A 24,891-nucleotide genomic window follows, 5' to 3' on the forward strand; every position below is an offset into this window, starting at 1 on the left:
CACCTGGGCCTAAGTGGACAGGCAGAAACAGTGAACTGATCCCAGACATCCAGCCAGTGCCCTAACCACTGGGTAGCATTACCTCTCACTATGGGCCTCAGTCCTCGCCAGTGGGCCAGTGATGCAGTTCTGTCACCTCTAATAGAAGTGCTCTTAATTTGTACTGGGAAGAAGATTCATTTCCCACCTCTTGGTTAGGATTTGACTGTATTTGTGACCCTCCTGCCAACCGGAGCTGAGCACGCCGCTGCCACATACATAACAAATGGCTGCATCTTGTTTATTGATATAGCACTGAAATCATGCAGGGTCCTGCGCAGCCAGGGCAGGAGAGGCAGTGCCTGTCGAGTGGCCTTGCTGCCCGAGTGATTTATTATATATTTGACTGTCTAGTGCAGAGGGAGAGTGGCTGGGCAGGGAGGTCCCTTGGATCAAAGGGAGTGTGGCTGTAGTTGTACTGCATGGAGGTAAGCCAGTCTGGGCATGCAGGGAGGGTGGCAGGGGCTGTGCGTGGTGACGAGAAGGGTATGACAACAGCTCTTGATTAGGATTTGCATGGAAAGGGGAAGAGTGGAAGGAGAAACAGAGAGAAGGTGAGAAAACAAGGGAGAGGGAGAAGTGAGGGAGAGAGAGGGTGAGAGAAAAAGCTGGAGAATTAGCAGCTGTGGTGTCTTATATAACAGACTTTCTGCACAAGGGAGAGCTTTCGGCCTGCCACTTCCGCATGGGGTGTTTGCAATATGTATTTTAAAGAGAATTTAGCATGGGGGAAGGTGCCACATTGACAGCTCCACTGAGACTGGAGGCCTCAGAGGGGCAGAAGGATGGGTGGTAGGGCAAGTCCCTCACTGCCGCCACCCAGGGATCAGTGCTCCCCACAGCAGGGGAGGTGGGTCTTCACCACCCAGTCAGCCCCATTCAGCTATGTGGTGGCATGTCCCCTGTTCTTTTTTAAGCTGTTCCTCCTGTCTGTCTCTCACTCACTGCTGAGCTCTTCTGCCTACAACCATCCCCTTCGGCTCTGCTTCGTGTCACCCAAGTGTTTAAAGAAACAGCACACATGTCTTCAGAGCCCTGGGACCAGCAGCACATTTCACAGGGGCCACAAAGCCACAAAACATCCAGCTTCAAGCCATCTGACTTGGTGACATGCTCCTCATCCCATTCCTAGACCTCTTGAGCCATCCAATGCCCTCCTTCCCTATGGCTGATGGAAATTCATCTTTGCTCAGTTGCCTCTGGCTTGATCTCATTACATCGGTGGCAAAATCAATACAACTCAGCAGATCTCATTGCCCACAGAAAATTGCTAGAGCCAGCATTTAAACCAGTCCCTGCCCGAATTCACCCTTAGTGCCTGGTTCAGAAGAGAGAGAAATCAAGAACTGCACAGTTAATAGTGTAGTTAATCTTCTGGATCCAAACAAGGAACTTCTTGTGTCCCTCTTCTCTCTAAATGAAAAGACCTGTCTCCATCCTTGATACTTGTATCCAGCCCAGCCACACTTATGCCCAACATATGGGGCCTATTAGGAAACAGTACAATATCTATGCATCCTACATGTCTGGCTGTAGGATACAGTGAGATCTCTGGATATGCCTCCCGCCAGATTTCAGTACCATCCTTCTGGAGCATTTTCTTGAGAGAAATTAGCAGATGCTGGGTCTGGAGACATGGTTCAGTGCAATATAAAGACAAGGTCACCTGCAAACTTCAGACTGAGGTCTGGCATTGGAGTTCAGACTTCTCAGGACTTGGAGGCTTTTTGATCTGGAGCCAACCCTCTTTCTGTGTCTCTTAATGGGTTAAAGGATGCAGTTTGTAGGAAAGATGCAGTGTGACCAAACCAGCTTCCTGCAGAAGGCCGCAGCAAAACTTCCCCTGACTTTGTTGCAGGGTCAGGCCATCTCACTCTCCCACCTGCCGGCTAAAAAGGGCTCTCATCACAAGATGCCCTTCTTGTTTGTTGTTAGGCTGACGGTAAATCATATGCTTTATTATAGCATCTCCTTACAGTTGCAGCAATCAATTTCTCAGGTTCCAGCAGCAGCGACGTGTCAGAGAGGACCATAATTAAAGTGGGTCAGATTTTTTAGTGCGTTCACTATGTCCGTACAAGTGGAGACCTGCCAAAACCATCACCACAGGAGAGGCAGGATTCCTGGTTGGGCCTCTTGCAATCCTCTCTAACTTCCAACCCCCTGTGGTCAACTCCAGGTGCCCTCATTGCCAGGGAACACATCCTGAATTCCTTTCAAGGTGAGCGCACAAACCTAGCAGAGGATTTGCCTCCAGGGCTGCCAGAGATGAAAATAGATTCCTAGCAGAGTCTGGGCAGGAGATGGACGGGTAGCGAGCCTCTCTGGTGGCAAGTCGTTCACACAAAGGATGAGAAGTGCCTAGAACAGAATCCTAAATGCCCCTGAAATAGCCTTGGGTTCCCAACTATTTTTCCCAAGCTGCCATTGCTTGTCATCTGTCCTGGTTTGGGTACCAAAATCATTTGCTCCACTCTGTTTCATCTGGGATCTCTGAAGCAGCCTGTGCATTGGATTCATTCGCTATTTGCTCATGCTAGCTGTGGGACTGCATATACCTCAAGAAAAAGGCAGCTGCTAGTCGCAGCCCTCGCAGGTCCCCGAGTGCAGCATCTGCTGCAGCCTGGGAGCCGCAGCCTCGCTGCTGGGTGCTGCATGAGTCATGGACCCTCCCCTTCCACCACCTTGACCGTCTCCCGGCATTTGTGCCTGTGCAGAGTAGGCCTGAAATGACCATCTGAACACTGCCCGGGGTGAGCCCCATGTTGGGTGTATGGGGTTTGGATGACTTATCTACACTGGCCATGGAGGATTTCCACTAGAGGGAACCTTCCTGCTACAGTACGTGGGTTCATTTCCACTGCTGCCTGCATCATTCCCTTCTGCGGATGGATAATCCAGCCTCACTCGGCACCTCTCTGCCACAGACACTGAACCTCAGGGTCATCCCCAAGGGCAATTCCTGCTGTATCTTCTGTGGGGAACTTGCTGGTCATCTGCAGTCAGCTGCCTGGTCACTGGGCATTGGCTCCTCCTGCTGAGATGTAGGAAAAGAAGCTAAAAATGCCTCAGATGCTTCCCTAGTACCATTTCCATATGGAAACAGTGGCTGACGCTGCCTCCACACTATTCTTCAGTGGGCTAAAGGTGTCCAGGGATTGGCAATGGCAGGGAGGTGTCCACGGAGCAAGCTCTTTTAAGATATGATCCTCCTGCTAAAGACTGGGGCAGTTTCAGGATATGTTTGATGGCCGGGAAAGCCTTGTCTGCTATTCTTCCCCTCAGTCTCCAGCAATCTTTTCTTCAGTGCAGCTTTAGGACACGAGCCCTATTTTCAAAGGGGTAGCTGGGAGATCACTGAACTTGCACTGAATTACGTACGTGTTGGAAACACAGCAAGACAGCCAACCCAGCCCTGAACGCCCAGGACAGCTTGGCACAGGCCAGTTCAGCATCGCAGGACAACAAGGCCAGTGCTGAGCGCCTCCTCCCGAGTGCTGAGCACCTGTGATTGTGTTGGGTCACTGAACGCAGGGGGGTGGAGGGTGCTTGAATCACTGCAGAATGAGGCCCTGACTGCTTAGGATCTAGCTGATGAGATGAGACTTTGCAAACTCCAAGTGACCCCCAACTTTCCCCACCTCTGATTTCCAGGCACAGCAGCAACATCACGGCATAAGACCTTGGAAAGGGTTTCTCCAGCTGACCAGAAGCCCATGCAGTGTGATGGGGAAGCTCAAGAGGGCTTTGCAAAACCAGGAGGGTTGGGCACAGGGAATGATAACAGACCCGATATTCCTCTCATTAAAGTCCAGCTCATAACAGTCAGTGTCTCCTCTGGGTATAGGATCTGGCCCCAAGCTCACACCAGACCCCCCCAGACTTTGAAGCACTTCCCTAAGGCAAACCTCTGGAGTTTTGTGCATCACTATTTACAAAAAGCGCCTTAGAAAGGCCTCCCTGATTCAAAAGCTGATCCCTGCACAGCAAAGCATTCCAGCAGGAGGTTAACTCTGAGCATGCGTTTCCCGGGAAGCATCCAACCTAAATGCTTTGTTGAAACTGGGCCAAGTGAGCCAGAACAGCACCCACTTGGTTTGGGTACACGGGCAGGAATTTGATGCTACTGCAGCATTGCCAACAAAATCAGGTCACTGCAATCCCTTCTTTTTGCTCCCTCTCTCTCTCTCTCTGAAGCGCCTGTGTTCTTCATCCCTGCTGCCCAGCCCACTGCCCCAGGCGAGCGCTGTGGAACCAAGCCAAGTCCCCACCTTGAATCTAATGAGGACGAGAGCCGCATACACACAGAGTCCATCGCTACTGTTATTCCTAGGGAACCCGCCATCCAAGAGACCATGACTGGGGCTGAGAAGGACATGCTGTGGCTCAGGTAACTGCTAGGAGCCTCTCGAAAAGCAAATGCAGCCAGATTCACCCTATCACCCTGGTGTGGGGCGAGAGCCAGGCCCAGTAACAAAACGCCAAATCCAGCTTTTGTTGAAGACTTGGATGAGGATCTGGATCTTGCCAGTGGCCCCGTACCAAAATTGCAGATCTGAACATCTCTGGCCTGCCATAGTGCCCAAGCTCCTGTGTTGGAGCGGTCTTTGAAACCGCTCCATTTCAGAATAGTGGCCTATAGCGTAGGGCCCAGCTCCGAATCGTGCGGCCTTCTGTGGAATAAAGACCCTGCAGAATTGTGTGTGGCTCAGATCATCTCCTCTGCTGTGGTGGTCTCCACCACGCTTTCATTGGAAATGGATTGGCAAAGGACAGGGATTGCGGGGTGGGGATCAGGGACGCGTCAGAGCTCGCCCACTCGGCAAGCGGAGGCCCAGCTGGAGATGCGGGGGAGAGCAGGGGGCTCCACCTCCCTCGCCTCTTATGAACTACAACCCGACAAGGTGGCTGGAAGTAACGCTGCAACCCACAGCCTTTTGCACCTGGGTCACAAGGTGAATTTTCCAGCCATTTGATGGATTCAGTCTCATGAAGACAACTTGTTGCCAAACTCTGGATTCCTGGAGAGATCTGGCCACAAAGAGGGCAGCTGGCTGGCCCTTCCTCCCCGACTTGAGCTTTTGGTCACTCTTCTGAGCAGCACTGACCTCTGCCCTGGCAGCGTGGGGTGGTGGAAAGTCTCATCCAAACTCATGGAAGGCTGAGGCCCACTCCCAGCCTGGCTGAACCCTTCCTGGTGGAGCGCCCACTGACCCCCAACCCTGCACGGCTACCGGGTTTCACTGAAGCAAACCAGGGTGGAGGGAAGCCCTAGGGGTTTTGCAGTGGGCGCGTGAGGCGGCCGCAGGGAGACGGTGAGGGCAGGACGGCAACAACGCCAGCCCCGAAGAGGCCCTGTGGTATCTCCCGGCCGAGGCCCGGGGAGGCGGAGGGACGAAGCCTGAGCCACCCTCATGCCGAGGGCCCTGCGGCCTAGCGCCGTGAGGGGAAAGGAGCCGTTCCCGGCCGAGGGGCCACGCCGCGGGCGGTCCCGGGTGCTGGGCCAGCTCTCCTCAGGAGGCGGCGGGTGAGGCGGGGCGGGGCGGGGCGGGCCCGGCGCGGAGCCGCCGGCGCGGCGGGAGTTAAGCGGCGCAGCGGCAGGAGCGGATGCAGGTGGGTGGCGGCGGCGGCGGAGGAGGAGGCAGGCGAGGCGAGGCGAGGCGAGGAGAGGAGGAGTGGGCAGCCGCGGAGCCGCGCGAGAGGGACGCGGAGGGAAGCAAGGAGCCGCCGGCCGGCCGGCGTGTCCGCGCTGCCGCCGCAGCTCGGGGCAGCCCGGCACGGAGCCGATGCGGGGCGGCGCGGGGAGCCCGGCGCGGAGCGGAGCCCGGGGGTAAGTGGGGCTCGGGCGTGCCGGCTTTTCCGCCCGGGGCGGGGGCGGGGGCGGCTGCCGGGGGGCGAGCTCCCCCCGCGGCCCCGGGCGTGCAGGGCCGGGAAGGCGGCGGGAATGATTTTGCGGCGGCGGCTGCCCGTGTATTGCCTGCCCGCTTCCACCGCTGCACACGCACACGTCCCTGACACGCACATGCGTGCGCACACACATACGTGCACACGTGCACCCCCCCGTACATGCACACATCCCTTAGGCGCGCACCCCATGTATGCACATGCGTGCGTGTGCACACACCCCATGCGTGCACAGAACCCTTACACACATGCATGGACACAGTCACACCCCGTGCACACCCCCCCCATGCACCCACACACACTCCCCTGGCACACCCCACATGTGTGTCCCCTGCATACACATCCTCCGTCTCCTTGCACACCCTTGCCCCTCTCCCTCCCCCTCCCGGGAGGGCTCCCAGCTTGGCGTTTCCAGCCTGCCAGAGCCGTGCGCCAGATGACGGTGTGCTAGCCTGGCTGAGGACAGGTAGCGTTGGCCTCCGGTTCTAGCCCAGCGGCTGGGATTCCTTTTCTCCGCTGACTAGTTGTTGAACCCCCGCAACCGAGACACCCTCCTGGAGACTGGGGGCTCAGGCAGAAGTGGGGGAGGGAGGCAGGACGGTAGCAGCTGTGTCCCTCGGTGCTCGGAGTAAATAAGGCAGTGTGCCTCCGTGTTGCTATGCTTAGCCGTGACATCCCTTGTCATCGTCTCCTCCCTCTCCTCTTCTGCGAGGCCGAGACGTGCACCAGTCTCTCCGCGTTGCACGCCAGAGCCTGGCACAAAGCAAGCGGGTCAGCAAACCTGCCAACCGCTCCAGCCTTTTGCTCAGAGCCCAGGGAGGAGCCCCCCCAGCTGCCCCCCACCTGGGGGTATAGAGGAGCTGTAGCAAGGACAGCCGACCCCCTTTTTCAGGCCTCAGGCATCGGTACCTTCAGCTCGGTTCTGGAGAGGGTGGAATAGAGGCACCTGGGAGCCACGGATGCCCCGGGTCAGGCATTGAGGGCCTGGGAGCATGGGTGGGAAACATCTTTTGTGGAGGGCTGGGGATGCTCGGAGGCTGTTGGCAAGGAAGAGGCAGGTCTAGGGAAGCCAGGTGCATGTGAGGTCAGGAAATACTGATGGCCACTAGCCTCGGGGGAACGGCAAAAGGTGCTCAACTCCCTGGCTCCAATGGCCCCTTCCCTCAGAGGAGGCAGGGTCTGCTTAGCTCGATGCCAGTCAGGCGGTCCGTGTCTGGCTGCAAAGACACCTGTATTCGTAGCAAAGCCAGGGGAGTGTAGGCTGCATGAAAAAGGCAAGGGTTGGAGCCTTTAAATGACTGAATCCTAATCACAGCAGGGCTACGAACCCGGTGCTGGCCAAGCACCGTGATGCCCTGACTGAGTACAGGCTTCTCTGCTCATAGGAAACCTGGATTCTCCGAGAGGCCCGTGCCCTGAACGTCGTTCCCCCTCCCGTGCTTCCTTCTCCCCCTCGGGGACAGAAATGTGCAACCTCGCCCCCTCCCCTCCTGGGTCTGTCTACACTGCAGCCACTGCGGTGACTGCGGCTAGTGTGTCGGCTTCCCTGAGCCTGCCCCGCCGGTCCTGGTAGAGCTCACGGGCCTGAGGGTTTCCCCCCAGCTTCTCAGGCAGGTTCCAGCGGCGCACGGAGCTCTGTGCTGCTGGGACAACGCCACGAGCTAGACCTGGGCCGGCTGGCTCCAGGCGAGCTCAGGTGAGCCTGGACGCATGGCCGTCACGGGCCGGACTGCAGCAGAGACACGGCGGGTTGAAAACTCCCTGCCCCTGCACAAGGAGACCCGGGAGGGCAAAACCTCAGCTGTCTCGCAGTGCAAGCTTCTGCCTTTTGCATCTATTAAACCATCCATCCACTCTGCTTTCTTTCCAGTGTGGGACCTGCATTTCCCCTCCTCCCTTCCCTCCTGGCCATCCTGCTCCTTATCTTCTCCCCTAGCCGTGCGGCTGTCATGTCAAAACAAGGCGGCTGCCGATTGCTATCGTGGGGGGAGCTGCGATAACGCCGGGGCTCTTTATGAAGCAGCATCATTAGAAGCCCGATAAGATCCCACAAGCGCAATTGAATTGGAAGTGGCTTGTTAAGCAGGACCCTTCCTACCCAGACAGCACAGATCTGATCTGGCAGTGAGCTATGGTGACTGTCACGTGCCCCTGGAGACGGGTCCCAGGCGCGGGCAGCGGAGCGGCCGAGGGGAAAACAAGGGAGGCAGGAGGCTAGCGGTGTGCCAGGCTGCCCCTGCGCTCCACTGCATTGGCACGCTCGGTTCGGTGGCCCCGCTCGGCTCCAGCCTGAGCTGCCAGCTGAGAGGAAGGGGCTGCGGCCCCGAGCTCTGCGAGTTCAGTACCTAAATTAGCCACGCGGGGAAGGAAGCAAGGAGTTATTGGGCCAAGGGGGGATACGCCTGCAGCCGTGCCAGGAGATTAGGGACGGGGAAACGTTTCTGCCGAAGCATCAGGAAGGAACTTTGCTGACGGTGAGATCTAGTAGCCTGCATAATCGTCTGCCCGGGGGAGCAGGATGGGGGAGCCCTCCTCACTCAGCACATTTTAAACCAGGCCGGGCAGGCGCTCCCTCTCTAGCCCTCCCTGCTCGGCCTAGATGGGCTCCTTTCTGCTTCGAGGCTGGCTTACGCTAGCTGAGCCTTTCCTCTCTGCTCCCATTCTCCAAAACAGCCGCAAGCTCCACCACCCAAGCAATGCCACGGGGGGACCTCTGCGGGGCTGGGGGTCAGGCTGGATGGGCGTCTCTAAGGCTGGGTGCTTCCGGGAGCTGTTTGTCACCTGCAGCAGTTAAAATCCAGGGGACCTGATCGGAGTGGCTTTTCTGGAAAGGCTCCCCAGCGTCCTCCCCGCTGATGGCAGGACTCTAGTTTCATCAAATAAACATATGCCCTGGCTCTGTAAGGACCTGGGGCAGTAATAGCAGCTTGGGTAGCAGAGCCATGATAGCCCTTTGGAAAATGACCCCCAGGGAAAATGGAAAATGAGATTGTGATTGGCTGCGAGAGGCCCAAACAGGAAGGGAATTGCTGTGACCTTCCTGTCTTTGCATGCAGCAGACCCCAGAGCGATGCGTGCTAGGGTGGCCCTGCAGACAGAAAGATGCTCTGGTTTGGTCCCTGTTGGAAATGCCCCAAGAACAGGCTTGTTTTTGGTGTTTCTACCTCAGCCCTCTTATTTCCAGGGGAAGGCTGGCATTGGGAGGTTGCCTTAATGCTAGAAGCACTGGATGGAGGGGAGAAGGTGGAGGGATGTCTCGGGACCCTGGCTTAGGCCAAGGCTGGGTTGCAGGCTCCCCAGGGAGGAATGCTGTTTCCGCCCACTCCTGCTGGGGTGGGGGTAAAGGCCGCTTCAGGGCACATGCCCACAAATTAGTGACCGTGGGGTCAAAGTGGGGAGGGATCAGCTGTGTGTCTAAGTGGCTGCATGCACGCTCTTACCCTGTTGTAGCTGAGAGAGATGCAAAGTGGCTCAGACCTCAATGAAAAGACTTCTGCCTACTGTGGGGTAGGAGTGCAGAGATCGGAGGCAGTAACTTGCTTGCATACCCAGGGCACTGCGCCCTCCAAGGTACCCTGCTGCACTGTCATGCATAGCAAGGCTGAGTCACCTTGAGCCAATCCTTCCTATAACCCAGGCCTTTGCTATCAGGCTAATTTCTTCTCAGTGTTTCTGAGCAAATGGGGTTACCTGGGAACATGGCAGTCCGGCTGCTCCTGGCTGGCTTAGGGAGGACCATAGAGCCGTGCTGTTTGTCACCAGCTCAGGATCCGGCTCCTGGAGCCACGCAGCGATGCCTGAGGGCACCGCGTGAAGGGCTTGCTAATTAATTCCTTGCGTGCAGGAGCTCGCTGTAACCAGTCCCCCCCTGCAAGCCAGCCCTTTTTGCCTGGAAACACAATGGAGATCTGTGTTGCACTTGGATTTCATTGGCAATGAGGTGTGAGCCACCCGAGCACTGATTGATGATACATCCTCCTGCCTCTCGCCAGAGTGGGAGGCACCGGTGACTTTGTCTGATTCTGCTAAACAGCCTCCTGGAAATGAAATTGCCGTTCTCCGGGGGAAATAGCTGCTTCTGCTCTTTGCATTGGGAACTATGACTTCCTTTTCACCTCTGACAAGAGGAGCCCAGGACAGGGAGAACTCTACACCTTGGTAATCAAAGGGCTGGGGGGGATGTTTTGCTCTTGTTGGGTTGCAACTAGAGGAAGGTCAAATTCAATTGGACCCAACCTTGCTGTAAAAGGAGGGATGACCTTGTTGGTCAAGCTCTGGACCAAGACATAGGTGATCCAAGGTCAGTTCCTCCCTTGGTGGCAACAGGCTGATAAATGGGGCAGGTGACAGCTGTTGGCGCTGTTATTTCTGGCTAGCTGCAAACTCAGGCGGCGGGGTGAAGGCTTCTGCATCTTGCCTCTGCCAGCCTGCAGCACTCATGGTTTTTGAGTAATGGACACAGGGGCTCCCGCTCCAAGGCACCTTCATCCTGCCTTCCTGCAACCCCTTCTTGGACCCAGTGCCTAGACCTCACCTGTGCACCTCATCCCTGACCCCCTGCTCTTCCTCCTGGAGAAACCCTACTACCCTCCTACCTTGCTTATGTGCCAGTGCCTCTGGCCTTGTTCCAGTCCTGCCCTGCATCCTTTCCCAGCAGCATTTCCAGGACCCCCGAGCCAGGCGGGCAGCACTCCTTGCTACTACAGAACGACTGTGCGCTTTGAATGCGGCTCATGCATCCCGACCCCCACTTTTTCCAGGGCACAGAAAATGAGAAACCAGAAAGAGAGTGAGAGTATGAGCTGTTTAAAAGCCTGAAGCTGTTCCAGGGCATCAATCAGTTTATAGGCAGTGAAATATATACGTGCAGGTTTGGAGATTGTTGATGGGGTAGAGGATTTTGTGATAAATATATTTATTGCAGGTTTTGTAAAAGGCTGTTCCAATGAGTGGGTTTTAGTAAGGCAATAAATGGTCAAGAAAATTGCTCCGATTGGATCGCCAAGCATCTAAAACTGGAAGATGGGGGGGGCGCATGCAGCTGATGGCCCCTCAGCCATCCAGGCAGTGGCCAGCAGTGAGCAAGGAGGGGAGGTCTGTGGTTGGTAGCGTGAGGCTGACATTATGGGGATCACAGCCCCAGCTGCACCACGGATGGAGGTCTGTGGTAAGCACAGCACACGTACACTGCTTGGAGTAGAGACCATCTCTCACTATGTGCAAAGGTTGGGCAGAAACAGAGGCATGGAGAGGGGAAGTGATTTGCCCAAGGTCACATAGCTAAGGTAGAAAGCCCAGGCATCCTTGCATCTGGCCTGGTGCCCTGCCCACTGGGCCACGTGGCCTCTCTTGACTCTATATTGCCCTCCCAAGTCTGTACCCAGTTCTCCTATGAGCCACAGCCCTTGCCCAAGTCAGTGTCGTGGGCATTGGTGCACATCTGGGCATTGGCACATTGGGTGGTCCCTCTTGCCCAGTTTGGGGAGCCCATTAGACATAAAGGGCCTGATTCTGATCTCACCAGCAGAGGCATAAATCAGGAGTCGGCACCACTGAATTCATGCAAGAGAATCAGGCCTATACCTGCAGCTTACACTCACGGGGGCTGAAATTCAACCCCGTGCTGAGTAGTGAGGCCCACATCATTGCCCTGTGTGCATCCCATTGAGCCTTTCTTTTGAAGCCATTGAAATGGTGCTTGGGTATTTGGCCAGGGGTGAAGTTCACCATCTCCTCGCAAGCCGCCTGGACGTAGGGGAAGGTGGGACATGCAGCTACTTCTTCCCTGACCCTCGTTCCGATTTGCAAGTGAACTCCATTTAACCTTGTTCACCTCCCCCGTCTCTCCCCAAGTATTCTGGCCGATGAACTCACTAGCAGGCCAGGTGGTGGAGGGATATTAAAGACCACTTCTGGAAAGAGAAGTTTGAATTCATAATCATGGCTGTTTGCAGGGGAAACTTTAGTCAGAGAATTCAGCTCCTCCAATCAGGGAGATAGAAGCATGGCATGTGATCCGTGTGTCCTGTCTGAACAGCTCGACTGTCTCGTATCGAGTGCTTGGAACGAACTGTTTGCAAACAAGGTGCAGCCCAAGAAGGATGTGTAGCATCTCTTTGGCGAGTAATTCTGAATAACAAATAAATAGGGCAAAATTGGGATTTGTTCCCAGAGAATTCACAAAGGGCCTAATTGGAACATAAGTGGTGCCTAGGCCTTGTGCCGGCTGGCTGTGCAGGGGTGCGTTCCTCCAAAGAGGGGAAAGAGGCGCACTGAGTCAATAAATGACTTGCGGTAAATTATTCACCAGCTCTCCTCAAAATGAATGCCATAGTCTTCTCCTCTCCCTTCCCCCTTCAGCACCTTATAAATACTCTGATATCATCCTGATCCCATGCAGACTCTAGCGGTGCCCATTCCAGTTAAGAGCCTATCCCAGGTTCTATTATGAAGTCGTATTTTGTGGAGTTTATAACCAGCCATAAAAATTCACTCCAAGATTAAACTTGGCATATGAGGTCTGAGCCTGGCTGTCTTTCCCTTCCCGTTTTTGTTGACCACCTGTGACTTGAGTCAGTGTTCAAGTTCAGGCAAGGGAAATTGTTTTGTCCCAAGAAAGACTTTGGTGCTTGATTTGTTTTGAAAAGCTGTAGCCAGGAAGGAATTGGTAATTCATGTGGGGGACATTTTGCATTTAAACCACTGCTTCCAAGTGCCTGGGAGGGGAACCCTGGGTTCCTGACTCTGACCTGCTTGTTCTGACCAAGGAGCCAAGCTCCCACAAAATCGGGGAAAGAGTCCGGAGTCCCGCACTCTTCTTCCCACTTCTAAATCACAAACTCAAGACTCTGCTCCAGACTAGACCCCACGAGGAAAGTGGTACAAATATTTGACAACTTTGGTTTGGTGGCAGCAACACTGAAAGATAAAAAATTGTTTCAGGTGAACCTGAATAAAAATGTTGGGTTCTTTTTCTGTGGACATGAAAAGCTTGAGATGATATATTTGTATGTATGTCTATATATGTGTCTGTGGGTGTATTTATATATTATATATATAGTGTGTGTATAGATAGATGTGTGTATGTATACACATGTAGTATGTGCGTGTGTGTATATATATGTATATCTGTATATACATATATGTATATGAGTGTGCATGAGTGTGTGTGTGTGTGTGTGTATACACATATAGTGTGTGTGTGTGTATTTATTCAGTGGACTAGATCATTCAGTTTTATTTTCAGTGTCTTACTCCTTTCTTTAAAATCATTATTGCTTTCAGCTCAGTTTTTAAAATAAAACCTCTGACTCGACATAAAAATGTTTCATTACAATAGTGCCAAAATAGACATTCTGATTTCTTTTCACTGGTTCCCCCGAAAGCATTTCTTGCATTCAGCCTGAATTCACAGGGAGTTTGGGTATACCTGGGCCTTTGTTGTCGGTGAATAAGTTAGTCCGGTGAAAAATCTCACTCGGGACTAGTTTGGATGGACACCCATTCTCCGTCCCTAACTCGTGTAACACGAGGCTTTCCACAGCCAGCCGTAGAAACTAGAAGTCTTGTCTTCCATTCTAGAGAGAGCTCCTAGGGAAAGAAGCCAGGAATCCTGAGCCCCACCCCAGGCTACTCTTTTTGGGAGGAGTTTAACTGTAGAGCTGGCCTACACAGACAGTAACTCCCTGCAGGTATTGCAGTGCCTGGGCAGCACAGCAGTAAGACCCAGGATATGCAGGGAATGATCTTTTCAGCACTCACCTTGAGCAGGATTAAATCCTGTCCCGAACACTGGAGAGGAGGAAGGAGCTGGGGCTGGCTGTATGGGATGCCCGTGGGTTTAGCTGAATCTCCCACTGACACCGTAGTAAGCCAGAACTGCTCCAAAGGGTTATTGTGAGAACGATCCCTAGATTACACTGGAGTGCCATATTCCACCACTGAGATCTTTTATTGTTCTTCTCTTTTCATTAAACTACTGTTTAAATAAGACAAAAGGAATCTCAATGACACTCTCCAGACATCTTTATGGCTTTTTAATTTTTTGTTGACTCCCTCTTTGTTTGTAAAAGCCCCTTGGGAGCCTCCACAAATATATTCCCCCCCTCTCTCTTGCCTGAATTTTTCCTTTTCCATTTTGCAAATACTGAATTTCCTCCTCTTTTGTTTTCTCTTTTTAATGGAACTTGAAAAAAAAAAACTGGGGCTGTTTATGTAGAAGAGCGATAACTTATCATGCCTGGGATCTTGCGTCTGCTTAGGCACTAGTGCCACCAAAGCTGCTGTTGCTGCAACATGAAAAATAGTGTTGATTTTACTTTGCTGCTAGTGCAGAATGGGAGGGGAGATCAAAATGATGGTTTTTGTTTGGTGGTGGGGAAGTTGTACTGCAAACACCTTTTCTTGTTGTTAGCAGTTGTATATACTTCCCTTCCCTTTCAGATGATCGCTGCCAGTATAGACTGAGAACCAGGCTCTTGTATCCCAGACTCAGGCAAGGCTTCCCATATGGATCAGTGGGAGCATGCCCTGAGTAAAGACTACAGGCGAGGGTACCTTATGACTAGCAGCTGGATGTTGTTACTGTCTTCTGGCTGTTCAGAAGCAATGAGATAAGATAGGAGGCTATGGAGGGTGTTCAATGGCACAACATGGGTCGACAGATGGATAGAGGGATGCGAGGGTCATCGGAGTTGCTCCAGATTTACAGCAGTGTCAGGCGTTGGGCTCAATTTATGGACAGTCTGCCCTGTCTGGCACCATTTGATGGTGTGTCGTGTCCTTGGTGCAAACTGTCTCTTTACAAAGTTGCAGTAAATAACATAATTGCAGAGTTAAATCATGTTAAAAATCCAAGGGTGTGAGAAGTGAAGCACAGGACACAAAAAGAGGAGATGGATGTCACTCCCCCGCCTGTGGCTCTAGTCCTCCCTCTGCCCCAGCCAGCCAAATGTGGGGATGCAACCTGCTTCGCCCTCATGCACTCGGGCCTGGATTCGCTCCCACCCGACTCCTTTTTTCACCATTTGGATCAGTGTGTGGTGGGGGCAAAGCACTCCCGTTGTGGCAAGGTAGGGGGCTGTACCAACTCGGTGCTGTGCAGTGGGGAGTCACCTCCTCCCCTCAGCAGTACAGAGAGTAACCACATTGTTGGCTTGGCCCATCTTGCAGGACCCCAGCCCCAAGCCCACTCTGTGTCCTCCCAGACACAGAGAGAACACAAGTGTATACACGTGGGACTACTGCGGGCCATTGCTTTATCTAGCTGCCAGTCTCTGTGACTGGGCAGGGCTTCGCAGCAGAGCCGGGGTTGGGGAGGAGGCCACGCGGACCATGTCCCAGTGCTCCCTGTGTAGTGGGATGGCTCCATCATCCCCACTGGGAGTTGGGGTATAAGAATCATGCACTAGGCCTGTCTGTCCTGGGATGCATCTATGTGTCTGCAGGCACATCTACATGTATGCATTTATTGCGCAGTAACCAAAATTACTATGCAGTACTGGCATGTGTCTACACATGCACACCTGTACTCTCCAGTAAATATGGTGGCTTACACTGATTTGAGCATAAACTTGATACTTGCATCATGCGGGTATCAAATTTCGGCGCAATTAGTTACTGCACAGTAACACACGTGTAGATACGTTACTGCACAGTAACACTGTGTGTGGACTGACTTGGGACTAAAGTTTAGTCCCAAGTCAGTCCACATACGGCGTTAATGTGCCTTAATGCTTGCATGTGTAAATGCCAGCCTATTCCCACTTACTGCATGGTAAATTTAAGCCGGCATAAATGCATGTGTAGACATGCCCTGTGGGTTGTTTCCGATGGGACCCTCAGCAGGTGCAGACTCCTTATCGCTCCACAGACTCCGGTGGAAGCCACGAGCATGAAAGAGAGTCTGTGCTTCTAACGAAACCTCACAGGAGAACTAATTACACAAGTAAACACAAGGGTGCCCAGGGGAAAGGCGTTGTTTGTGAATTATAGGCAAATAGGGCAATATTGCCGAAAGCCACGTGCAGCAGCAGAACCAGCTGCAGATAGTGACTCTCCTGGCACAGGGAGGCAGAAACCATCATGCATGATTGCAGACAGCGCGTCTGGGCTCACGGCTGTCCCCAGCAGCAAGTGCCCGCAGTCCCCAAAGGAGGTGAAGAAGAGAGCAGTGTTCCCGTCTGCTGGTGAGACAGCAAAAAGGGAGTCCACACCGGTGGGCACAGTTTGCTGGTATAGAGCAATATAATGCCATGGATTTCAGTGGAGATTTTGGTGGCAAGTCAGTGGCAAAACTCTCTTTGACTTCACTGAAGCCAGGATTTTGCTTCTTGTGCCTGAGGACTTGAAACTGGCTGAGATTTTGGCTCAGTGGCTGCAGGGAGCATTATTTTATTGTGGTGACCCCCAGCCCTTTAGTGTCCTGCTTTTGACGAAGGCTGGAATAAGCTCATCATATTTGTGAGTGCTCCGGAAGGCAGATCTGGGAACGAATCTCATTGAGGGGAAAAAAGGGCAGTCATTCTGAAACCATCTTTGCTCCCCGAGGGGGGGAAGAAAGGTCTCCTTCTCTAAGCTGATGCTTATGAACAGAGGGGAGGGAAAAACAGAGAGCAAACTCAGAAGAGGAAAGGTCAGGTTTCTCTGAAAAGCTTGCCAAAATGAATCTTGGAGAATGAGCAGCCAAAGAGGCCAAGCTATTGTCGGTCAGGTTGCGAGATTCAAAGGAGGGCAGATAGAGAATGACCAGTCAGCAGAAGTGGAAAGTGAAGTCCTTCCCAATCTCATGTGCGGTGCCTCAGTGGCCAGAAAGCTGCCTGACCTTAGCTTGGCCTTTCCAATTGGGTTTCAGCTTTGCCGCTGCATGCTGTCTCAAGTGCAACCACCGCCGTGACTTCAGCTCACATAGACGCTCCTAAGGTAGCTTTAAGCTACCCAGCTTGGGTATGGCTGCTCATGCTGTAGTGACTGCAGCTTAGATTGACCTGCTGGACTTGTGAGGGTACTTGTCTCTTGTGTCCTTCAGCATGCGTTAATTAAGTTTAAATTAAACTTGGGGATCGGACTAGATGATCTGCTCAGGTCCCTTCCGACCCTAGAAACTATGAAAGTATGAAAAAAACCCTCTTTCTATTGTGCCCGTCTCTCAAGCATCTCAAAGGATTTGCGATCTTCACATTTGGAGTCCTTTGTCCCGTTTTGGGCCCTCCACTGTAGAAAGGATGTGGACAAGTTGGAGAAAGTCCAGCAAAGGGCAATGAAAATGGTTGGGGGGCTGGGGAACATGACTTATGAGAGGCTGAGGGAACTGGGCTTATTTAGTCTGAAGAAGATGAGACTGAGGGTGGATTTGGTAGCCGCCTTCAACTCCTTGCAGGGTGGATCTAAAAAGGATGGAGCTGGACTGGTCTCAGTGCGGGCAGATGACAGGGCAAGGAGCAATGGGCTCAAGCTGCAGCAAGAGAAGCTTAGGGTGTTAGGAAAAACTTTCTCACTAGGAGGATGGTGAAGTATGGAAACAGGTCACCCAGAGAGGTGGTCAAATCTCCATCCTTGGAGGTGTTTAAGACCCAGCTCAACAAAGACCTGGCTGGGATGATGTAGTTGGGGCTGGTCCTGCTTTGAGCAGAAGGTTGAACTACATGTGACCTCCTGAGGTCCCTTCCAGCCCTCGTTTTCTGTGATTCAGTGATTTCTGAAAGAGGAATGAGCCAAACCTCCAGTTCAGTGAGGTGTGCATGTCGTCAAGCCCTTTTGACAGAGAGGGAACAGGGAAAGCTGGAGATGTCCTGATCATCCACCACTTTGCAGCTTGCATCATGATCTATGCTAGTAAGAATGAGAGGCCTAGAAAAGCTAAAAGCAAACTATCCAGAAGGGCTCACTGTGGAGGGCAGGTTTTCCAAGGCTTTCGTCTTCTACCCGGGCACTTTACTGAGCGGCTAGGTTTCTTAGCACACCAGAAAAAAACCACGCAGGAGTCAGAGGGGGAACTGCTAATGGGTGCTAAGTGCTTGGGAAATGGGTGCCATGGGACTTTCCCCCGATCGCACAATGAATGTGTGGCTGAGCTGAACCCCGGCCGTCCTATCACCTCGCCCTTTAAGCACCGGTCAGCCCTCCCTCTGCCACGCACAGAATAGGCTAGGACGCGCTGAGCTCCCATCTTTTCAGACTGCGGCTTGGCTTGGAAAAATATTCCTTCCTCCTCTCAGCAGCTCACCTGGGAACCCTTGAACCCTCCAGACGTTTCTCAGCGCAAGCAAGGAGGTTTGTACTTTTTCCAGCCCAGCATCCCACCCCCCATACCAGAATACAGGGGGCTGGTCTCTCCAGAATGCGATTTTCATCTGTGTTGTATAGGCTAACTCCCTCACCTTCCCTTGCTATCAGTTCCCCCAGCCCCTCTTTTACCATCAGGCTCCAAGCAGTCAGAGTTAGACAGTTTAATTTAAAATAAACTGGAAATGAATTTGCTGAGAATAAATAGAATTCCTCACCCGTGAAGGGTGAGTCCATCTCCTTCAGTTTGGGAAGGATCTTCATCACTCACATGGGTGCCTCTGAGTCACTGAAGGAGGGTGCATCATTCACCCCGGACGGTGCAGGAAGGGGGTGTCTCCGACTAAATCTGTTTAAACAATACACACTGGATGTGCCTCTGTACAACAACTGAGGTCTCTGCTACTGTTCTCCCCTTATCCCTTCACTCTGCCTAAGACACGTGGCTAATCCCCCAGTAAGCGTTCCCTTTCCTTGCTAGCAAGATGGCATGGCCAGAAGAGTTTAAGGAAGGAGTTTGGGCCAAGACATATATTCAGGTAGCTTTGCATGTGGATCCCGATGTTTGCACTGGTCCTGAGTGCCTATGCAGATCGTGAAGGAGATTGTGTAGTCCTCCGGGCTGTTTCCTAGGACTTGCTGGAAGGAAGGGTAGGCCAGAACATTTCTACTAAACAAAAGAGCTGAACAGCAGGCTAGAGCTCTTCTCCCCGACTTGTCCCCACTGTGCTGGGGTCTATATAACATGCATTGTAGCTGATCTCACACGGCATGATGGCCGGCCTCTTGGTTGGCATGCTGAGAACTGAATTGGGGACCTCGGGAGCTAAGACCTTCCGCTGCTCCAGCTTAAACTGTAGCCCTGGGGCTCTGTCACTGTTCTTGTAAAAAAAGGTGTCCCCCACCCAGGCAGACTCATTTCACTCGCTCCTTAGGGGCTTACTCAGGTTCAATTCCACCTGCTTGCAGCTCTGCTCAAGCTCGCACGTCTCCGGTCCACTTTCAGGCTTTTCTCACAGCGTCTTTTCATCCTCTGCTAGGGCACAGAGAATACTAAAATCACCCAGCCTGAAGGTTCGCTTCCCTCATTTTCCTCTTCTCCCCAAACTGTGCTGCTGCAACTTGGAGAACAAGCCTCTGGGTATCATACGTTCTCCCATCATCTGCCTTTTGTGCTTACAGGTCTCTCCAGCTGCAGCCAGGCCATGTATCCTTTTAAGCCTCATTTCCCTTTATGAACATCCAGGGCTCAGTTTAATCCCACAAAGCTTGCAGGTGCTATTTGCATTTCTTCCACATCTCCCCAATCCCATTTCTTAACAGTCATGGAAGGTAGGAAGCCCCCTTGCATTAGCGTGGGGAGTGCAGGGGAAAATACAATGTAGTGGAAGGAGAGAGGCTTGACAAGGGAAATGGAGGGGTAACAAAAGGGAATGTATTTCCAGTGATGGGAGTCCAGCGAGTCCATCCCCTCGCGCTGGCTGTGAGACTGTCCGGCTCCAGGCTGGCAAGACGAGCTCTATGGGCTCACTTCTGCAGGGTGTGCAAGGGCAAGTGTGGGGAGGATCGCTGAGAGAGGGGCTAGTGCAGTTCCAGAGCAAATACAGGATGACCCCTCAAGCCTATGCTAAGAAATACGAGGCATCCCTAGCTGCTACATTTGTCGTATAGGACTGCTTGCATTTACCGTGTTACAGGGTCCGTTCTGCCCTGTGAGCAGAGCTCAGCATCCCAGACGTTTAACAAAGCAAAGCCCTTTAACAGGTGTTATGAAACAATGACTCCCTGAAAAGCTGCCCTCCGCCTCCCCATTCCTTTTCTTCCTTCGTCTCCTCTTTCTCCACCTTGAGCTAGGAACGCACACCTTGGGTTTACCCCACCGATGTGCATGCAGGCATAGACGTGTGCATGCGCCCCATGCGCGCACGCACCCCCCCCCCCCCCCAGCTCCCTACAGTCATGATCAACAGGCGTGCAAACGCACCCGCGCACAGGCACGGACGCACGCATGCATACACACGCACTTGCACGCGAACTCAGGACAAGAGATGCAAGCACGGTGGATTAACCACCCCCTGCCCAGCCCCATCGAGGCCTGGCAAAACCCGCTCCGCCTTGGCATCCTCCTCCCGCCTGGCGCCGCCTCTGCCCTCGGCAGACTCCTACACCCTGCCACCCCGCGTGGCCCTGAGTGGCGCGGTGCCTTTCATCCCGGCGCACCTGAGGAATGAGCGCGAGCAGCCCCGGAACATCTCCTGAAAGTTGTAAATGTCCGTTGCCATGACAACCCTGCATTTTTCTTCTGCTTCCTAATGACTTATTGGCATTTGTGGTAATTTACAGCTTTTTTGGCAGCGGGAGATTGACTTGTCTCCCCTCTCTCCCCATCTCAACCCCTCTTCACAAGAGACACGTTCATTAAGCAGAGTGATGAAAGCAGCAGAGCCGGCCCCATGTCCCGCGTGCGCTCGGGGGCCGGAGAACCCCGCGCGTGCTCCCGTGTGCGCAGCCTCCCTTTCCAGCTGGAGATGCCTTCGCTCTCTCCCCGACACTCCTCACGTGAAATGAATAGACAGGGATTCATTAGCCAGCTTGTCGTGAGAAGCAGGTGGTAAATCACTGCTTGTTTTTGCCCTGTCAAGGCTGGGAGGAGGTGATTGGGATATCTTCATAAGGGATTTGGCTTTTGAATGGGCGTCTCGTCAGGCTGTAGCACACCCCGCTGAACGGTTCCCGGGGGGACAGAAAATGATCTGTCCTGCAAAACGATGGGATGTTTCTGGGCCTGGTGGCTTGACAATCTGACCCCAGCCACAGAAACCCCCCGCCATCCCCATCATATGATTTTTTTAAGCCAGTCTCTCAGTTTGGGTGCCCGGCTCAAGGCTTTGGTTCTCTCGGGTTTGGTGACTTGGAGCCAGCCCCTGCCCCGTCGCTATTCATTCATGCTCTGCCCACTCTAGTGCCCTTCACTGTTGTTTCTGGGCACGCCGAGGGGCCAAGGGGGTGAGAGGGCAAAGGTAGCAGCCTCCGAAGACCCCCGCGGGTCAAGCGGCAGGAACAGCTGCTGGAATAATGCGTGCCTCTTGGCTGCGTTCAGCAGCAGGGGAGCCTGCTCTGGCCGGGCCTCCTGCCTGTCGTCAGCAGATGTTCCTGTTTTCGAATCAGAACAACTACAGCGGGATCTGAGAAACCGGAGGAGAAGGCAGCCAAGCAAACAGCAGCAATGCGGCCTCCGAGGTGCCGTCCAGCTTTGCTCTTGGAGAGCCCTCTTAAATGCTAGGCAATGTTGGCACGTGGGCGTGTTGCCAGACGTGTGCATGTGATGCTCGTGGCAATAGCTTGAGGGGTTTGCTGTGGGTGTCTCAGCGCTGTCCTTTTTGGGTCTGTGAGTTTGTGTCCCTCGTGTTATGGGTTGTCATCAGTAGAGGTGTGCCTGAGCGTATCAGGTGCCTATAGGGAAGGGTTGTGTTGGGGTGTGTGCTTTTGGGTAGGCAAGCGAGTGTGCCACGTAGTGCTCTTGTGCAGGGGTGCGGTAGTAGGTGTGTGTTGGAGGGCAGGAGAGCGTGGGTGTCAATGCAGTGATGTAGCACAGGGTGTGGATGGGTGCTGTGGTGTGAGGCTGATTGCACAAGTTCCCTGTGGACACACTTCAGGCCTGAGTAGATGCTGCTGCTGCTTGTGGTTCTTCACACCACAGTGAGAGGAGGGAGACTTGCAAAGAAAAACATCCTAGTGTAATTATCTCCTGCCTTGGAAGGGAGGGCTGGGGGGAAGGAGGGGAGAGACCATGCCATAAAGGCAGGGCTGGGACCAGGTACAAACACAGGGGCAGATTGCCCATTGCTTTGAGCCATGCTTTGCTCACACCATTGCAAGGGGAGCGTGCAACATCACTGCTCCTAGGGGTCACGGGTCACTCCAGTGACTAAAGCACTCGAGAACAAAGGCTGGAACAACCTGCCTCCATAAGGTTTGTGCAGGGAAGAGGTCTCGCGACTGAAGCATGGATCTGGGACTCACTAGATGTGGGTTTAATTCCTGGTGCAGCCCCAATCCCCTGTGTGTCATACTGTTCAGGAACTGCAATAAAATGACTTCTCCCCAGGAACCATAAATCATTAGCTGCTGTAATGTAGCTAGGCTGGCCAAGCGACTGCTTAGAAGCATCACGCCTGCTCCTTAGCGGCTGGGAAAAGGCCCAGCTCTGCTGAAGCCACTGCTCTGTCCTTTTACACCAACTCAGGATCCAGCTGGCCTTGTTAGAGCTTGTGGTGCATGCGAGGCTTACTGCAAACCCTTCTGCATAGGCTTTGATCTCATTTTAAATAGCCCAAGCGGCAGGTCTTTCCCCCTCCCCTTGGGACACCAATCTGCAGTTCAATAGACCTCACTGTTAGAGACTTACCCCACAGTATTCGACCTCCATTTTCCTATGCTCAATTGAATCCCATTACTCCTTTCTGACCCCCTCTGGACCACCCTAAGTGGTTTCTGCTGCCCGGCTATCAATAGCATGTCATAGTTAAGTAGAGCAGCAGTGTTATGATGTTCCAGCAGTATTAAAAGGGTTACTCATTGTCTGCTTCCTTATGGGAATTTGTAGACGCCATAGATTATGTGACAATAAATGTCCTACATAGTTTGAATTTTATTCTCCCGGTCAGGTTGATAGAACACCCTATGTTCTCGGTGAGATGTAACGCACGGTGAAGATCAATTCTTGTTATCCACATTTAATATGATTTTGGCTATTTTCCCTAGGTTCGTTCTAGCCCAGCAGGGGCCGACCTGTAGCAACCGTGAGCCACAAGTGGTGGGGCAGCGGCTGCCTGGAGGGGGAGCTGGGAACACAGCAGCAAATAGGGAAGGGAACGGAGCAGCCCATCAGGGAGGGAGCAGAAAGCAGAGCAGCAGTTCAGGCCGGAGAATGGGATCAGAGCGGCACTTGGGGAGGGTCCAGGCCTTACCTTGTGGGGCACCTGCTGAAACGTTTAAGACCCGGCTAGACAAAGCCCTGGCTGGGATGATGGAGTTGGGGCTGGTCCTGCTTTGAGCAGGGGGTCGGACTAGATGCGACCTCCTGAGCTCCCTTCCACTCTCATTTTCTCTGATTCTAAGTTTAGCCTTCACTATTCTGCCTAATTATCTCTCCGTCAGTTAGTGGTACCAGTCTCTGCTGGGACGGTTGATGTGCAGCAGTCCCCTGGCTGAGCATAGGGATCTCTCAGTCTTGCTGAAAGCCCTTGTACCTAGGACCATCAAGTTTTATCCTTGGCAAATGTAAATGGTTGAGGGCATTTGCTTTCTGATTTTCAGTGCAGAGGAGACTGTTGTGATCATGTGGGCTGGTGTATCGCAAACACTTTTGTAGCAAGGATGCTCTTCTACGATCTCCCCTCGCATCAAGCTAGAACGTAGCTGGGGCATTCTTTGTAGCTACCTAAGAAGGACGGGGTGGTTGAATCCTGTGAATCCCATGGCGCCACTTCTCCATGTTTGCAACCTCCGGTTTAAGAATCTATAGGCTAATCTATAGGCTTTGGAATATCATTCCCTAAATCCTTCCTCAGCCCCAAGTACCTGCTTGTTTTTAATCCGTGAACCTGTGTATACCCAAAAGTTGTAGTAAACTCACCTGTTGGGGGCTTAGTTTGAAACCTTGGACCTTGATCCTGAAAATACTTGCATGTGCGAGTAATGGGAATTCAACCCGACCGCTCTCAGGCATGAGAGAGTTTGCAGAACTGGGCACTTCATGCTGAGAACAGATTCATCAAAAGCTTGATGTAAAGCTTGGTCAAGAGGTAGTTCTCCACGGGAGCCATGTAAATGTTCTAGATTGCTGTGAATTGCATTTAGCAAGGAGTGAAACTTGGGAAGAACGAGAGGAGGAGCTGCTTCATTCAAGCCCAAAGCGGATGCAAGGGCTGGATGTGTGATGCGCACCAGAGAATACATTTTAATTCAATTTTTCAATTCATTGCAACCATCAAATCCTGCGCCTCTCCGGTGATGACGTGACATAAAGTGTGGAACCTAACTGGGCAGGCTTGGGCGTTTCATGCTTAGTGCCTAGAAGCACAGGAGCCCTTTGCCCCCATTTAGACCAGGTGTTTGGTAGTTGAGCTTGTGTTAGGCACCAGAATTGATCTCAGCATTATGAGAAGCACATTAGAAGCCAGCTACTTGAAACAGGGGTTGAGCTCTTGTGAAAATGTGCTCCTGGGTGGCTCTTTCATGCACCAAACCCTATGTGAGGAACCGCTCTGTTTAGGACAAAAGCAGCAACGTGCTGCAGCTTGAAGTGTCCCAAGGCACTCCCCTGAAGTCCTGTAACTCAAAGCTTAGCTTTTATTAAAGAGGGGAAGATTCAAGGGGCAACACCAATCAAAAGAGAAGGCTAACCGGCTTGAAGACAGCTCTGTCTCGAACATGACACTCGGCAGCTCCGGAGCACAGCCCCCTCGGCTTCAGGAAGAGGTTAGCGCTCTGAACGCAGAGCTGGGATTTAGGATCTCCCGTGTGCTAACCCCCGCTCTGAGAGCAGCTGTGCCTTTGGCCTCGGACAAGTGGCTTTGTATCTCAGCTCTGATTTTGCTGTGGGTGCCGAGGGGATAACAGGGCTCTACCCAGGAAGTTACTGGGAGCATGAATTGGACAACG

General features: G+C 52.9%; 1 protein-coding gene across 2 annotated transcripts in view; it reads left to right on the forward strand.

The window, feature by feature from the left end:
- Nucleotides 1-5,584: 5,584 nt before the first annotated feature.
- The window catches only part of LRRN2 (leucine rich repeat neuronal 2), an 87,460-nt gene continuing 68,153 nt past the window's right edge, over nucleotides 5,585-24,891 (forward strand). Inside the window, exon 1 of one of the 2 annotated variants that reach the window (XM_090026206.1) lies at nucleotides 5,585-5,652. The gene's annotated coding sequence lies outside the window, so the exon portion shown is untranslated. The other variant, XM_090026205.1, reaches the window with a different exon arrangement.

The sequence above is a fragment of the Crocodylus siamensis genome, chromosome 13 (genome assembly GCF_052110815.1).
Source record: "Crocodylus siamensis isolate JL-2025a chromosome 13, ASM5211081v1, whole genome shotgun sequence".
NCBI lineage: Eukaryota > Metazoa > Chordata > Crocodylia > Crocodylidae > Crocodylus > Crocodylus siamensis.